The sequence below is a fragment of the Lissotriton vulgaris genome, chromosome 5 (assembly GCF_964263255.1).
Source record: "Lissotriton vulgaris chromosome 5, aLisVul1.2, whole genome shotgun sequence".
Taxonomy (NCBI): Eukaryota; Metazoa; Chordata; class Amphibia; order Caudata; family Salamandridae; genus Lissotriton; species Lissotriton vulgaris.
Genome location: NC_141693.1, coordinates 1,840,512,812 through 1,840,516,687, shown reverse-complemented (window position 1 = coordinate 1,840,516,687; position 3,876 = coordinate 1,840,512,812). Strand labels below are relative to the sequence as shown.

General features: G+C 50.7%; 1 pseudogene; it reads left to right on the top strand.

Annotated features, from left to right (window-relative positions):
- Positions 1-2,023: 2,023 nt before the first annotated feature.
- LOC147717500 (uncharacterized) lies at positions 2,024-3,501 on the top strand (annotated as a pseudogene).
- The last annotated feature ends 375 nt before the right edge of the window (positions 3,502-3,876 follow it).

The window sequence follows — 3,876 nt, the reverse complement described above, 5'->3', positions numbered from 1 at the left end:
ATGTTGATACACGTCCCTCTCGATCTTTTCAGACTTCCTCACAGAAATCGGAAAGAAGAGGACGGTCAGAACACAGAGAAGAGCACGTCAAGTCCAAAGACAAGGAACCTGCTCATCAAAGTAAAAAATCACAATTTCCCAGAAAGAAGGTAGCAAGTATTAAAATTAAACATGCCGAGGATTCTGAGGACACAACTGAAAAACGGAGAGTGGGCCCAGACAATGCTAGACAGCGCAGCAGAAGTGAGCATAGCTCGCAAGATCCTGATGAATCATCTGGAGACAGTGGACACAAATGAATACATTCAGGTGGAAACTGCAGATACCAGGGTTAGCAAACCTCATAAAATATACGAAATGACATTGCGTATAGAGGGGGATAAGACGAGGAAAGTAAGGGGTCTCTTTTGGGATAACCTTTCGAAAGGCTATGACATCCTGTTAGCTGAAAAAGACTGGCCACCAGGTCAGGGAGTGCCCTCATGGCGAAGAAATGATTATGCCTGCCTTCTCTAATCATATACCAATTCATAAAAAATATATACTTGCAAGAAAATGGTCAGTAGCCCAAGCTCCTGCATTATATAAAAATCAAGTAGGATGGGATGAGGATTCGCCTCACCACAAAATTCAGTAAAAAAAATCAGCCCACTGCACAAAGGCAGTACCCAGTTAAACAAGAAGCTAAAAAGCAAGTCAGGGAGATCTTAGATCAACTTGAATATCAAGGGGTGATTGAAACATGCAACTCACAAATGAACAATCCTTTGTTTCCTGTCTCCAAGCCAGACAATTCATATCGTCTAGATTTGGACTACAGACACCTTAACTCCTGTTGTAAAACATTTGCAGTACAAAACTCACACAGAGCAGCACTAATGAATAACATTGTGGGCAAAAAATATAAAACGACATTAGATATCTCTAATGGATTCTTCTGTCAAAACATTGCACCTGAAAGCAGGTATTTGACCGCTTTCTCAATAATGAGGTCACAAAAACAATTTTGCCGACTCCCACAGGGATTCAAGAATAGCCCAGGATTATTCTCAGCAAGGGTAACAGAGTTACTACAAATATATGACGATGAGGCATTATCCGATGACATCTATCTCACAGATGATGACCTGGAGACTCACTTAAAAAGAGTGAACGCCATAATACTCGGGTTCGCATCAGAGGGCTACAAATTCTATGTCAGGAGTGGAGGCTTCTGATTAGGCTGTCACTTTCTCCTTTATTTTACTCCAGCAGCCATTAAAAGGTATCAACAATCTCAACAAAACTACATTTCTCATGAGCATCATGGAAAATGGAAATAGAAAATGTCCCAGCAACTGTCCAATCCCGGGCCAGGGCTCCTCATACCCTCCTCTGTTGGCACTCTATCCTCCTCTTTCTTCGCTGCTCCAGCAGCAAGCAGATGAGTGTTCTTTCTTTATCTTATTTCTCTGACTGTTTTTTGTCATTGGCGATTTATTGGTTGGTTTTCACAGGGTCGCGCGGGTTCGCGCTGATGTGTTATCCCTGAAGGGGTTGCGGCGGTGACTGTGTGTGGGCCGCAGGGGCGTTCTCCGCTCCTTTCGCGGTTGTTTTGACAGGCTCTGTGCGCGGGCGGCCTCCCGCCGCTAGGGGACCGCGCGTCCTTCGCTGCTCTGAGGAGCTCAACCTCCCGTCGGGTGCGAGTCGTTGAGTTCCGCTTTGTACACGCGTCAGGAAAGCGGCTCAACTGACTCGCACACCGCGGGGGAGGATCTGTGTGTTCGTGCTTTGGCAGCGATAAGGACTAATTGAGACTGACAGAGCCCCTGCCTGGAGCCTGAACACCCGTGAGGCGGGTAGGGTATTTGGCGCGTTTTGGGACCGGCCCAGGCAGGATTCACTTCAGTACCTCATAGCAGAGGTTGTTTGGTCCCTACTTCATTATTGCTGACCCCGCTGCGGCGGGAAGAGATTTGTACTTGAGGACGCTGTCCTGCCATACCCCCTATTACACCTTGCTATCTGCTGAGGCAGCGGCAGTATGGAGTACGACGAATACTATGAGGAGGAGGAGGAGGAGCAGCAGGTCATGTACCTGCCGGTAGATGACCACTTCTGCCAAGTAATGGATTCCTACATTTTGAAGGCCGTGACACGGGTCGTGGCGCCCCTGGAAAAGAAGATAGATCAACTTCAGGCGCAGTGCCAACCCCTCGGGCAAGGAGCAGACCCTTCGGGGCAAACGAGCTCAATTCCTCCAGACCAACCATCGATGAGTGCTACTGACCATAAGCGAAAACGCTCTGCGGACGCGGGGGTGGACCCAGATGCCTTTTCGCGCCTAAAAAGGCGTTCTTGGACGTGAAAACAGCAGAGGCTCCCGCGGCCTCACAGGAGGCGCCATCTGGCGCCACAGGAGGTGGTCAGGACGATGCGACCACTGTCGATCCAGATGAGTCACCCCAAACCTCGGATGGAGATGGAGAACCAGAGCGTTCGTGGCCTACGGATAATTCCACCCAGGCGTCCGGCTCTGACCTTAACTCAGACATGCTCAACCCGGACAAACTCCTCCACCCGCGCTCATCGCACTGGGTTCCCGCCCCTAAGGTGGCGGCGTACATGGCGGCCAGACTTCGTAAGCCGTTAGATCAGGAGGTGCGTAGCTGCCTTCGGGCAGAATGCCCGCGCCCCGCCTTGGAGGGCAAGGTAGCGGTTACCCCAGAGATTGATCCCAAAATGTCCACCTTCCTCACGAAGTTTGTGAAGGATCCCAAAAAGGGGATAGACCGATCTTGGAGGGCCTGCCAAGATAAACTCTTGGCCACGGCGGGGCGTTTGGCGAAAATCCTGGACATGGTCGAAGATGCCAGGGCCTCAGGGTGTCTGATCTCCCCGGAGATTCTTTCCGGCTGGGCACAACGTGCGATTATCTGTCTAGGAAACGCGAATGTAACTATTTCCACTGAACGACGGAGATCTATTTTGATCAAGATAGACCCGAAGCTGGGAGAACTGGCCACCTCCAAGGCAGGCACGATGGCAGAGGGCAACCTCTTCGGGGACTCGTTTGTCCGGGAACTGGGTAAATTTGTCAATACCTTTAATTCCCTGGACAAGGCCCAAGCGTCTGTGAAGCGAATCTTTACACCTCGTGTTTTTGGCGCAGCCAGTCGAGGAAGGGGCCGTTCGTCTGGCAGACCCTATAACAGAGGCTCCTTCAAGCAAGGTGATTCCCACAGAGGCCAATACCAAGACCCTGAAAAGTTTGGAAACTTCTACCAGACCAGAGGTTATCCCGGCCGCCGCAGTGGAAGAGGAAGAGGAGACGGCGGCTACAATAACCACAAAGGTGAGACTTCAAAATGTAATGGGCCTGAAAGTGGGGGGCAGACTCCAGTTTTTTCTTCAGGCATGGTCTTCGCTCACCTCCGACGCCTGGGTCTTACAGACTGTCGGAGGGTTTCAAATAGAGTATTCGGGGCTCCCCAGGCAGTCCGTTCGCCCCAGACCTATTGACTTCACGCCGGACCAATGCTCACTAATAGACAGAGAGGTTGCGGATCTACTACAGAAAGGGGCTATTGTGCGGGCAGAACTGCACCCACGAGGTTTCCTCAGCAATCTTTTTCTCGTGGAAAAACAGGACGGGGGCTATCGCCCAGTGATAAATCTCAAGGAATTCAATGGCTGGCTTATATACCGCCATTTCATGATGGAGGGTATTCACCTCCTGCGGGATCTGCTTCAGGAGGGGGACTGGATGGTCCGGCTGGACCTGAAGGATGCCTACCTCACGATCCCCATTTTTGCTCCCCACAGGCGTTTTCTTCAGTTCCGTTGGGGTCCACAGGTGTACGAGTTTGCCTCCCTTCCTTTCGGACTGTCATCCGC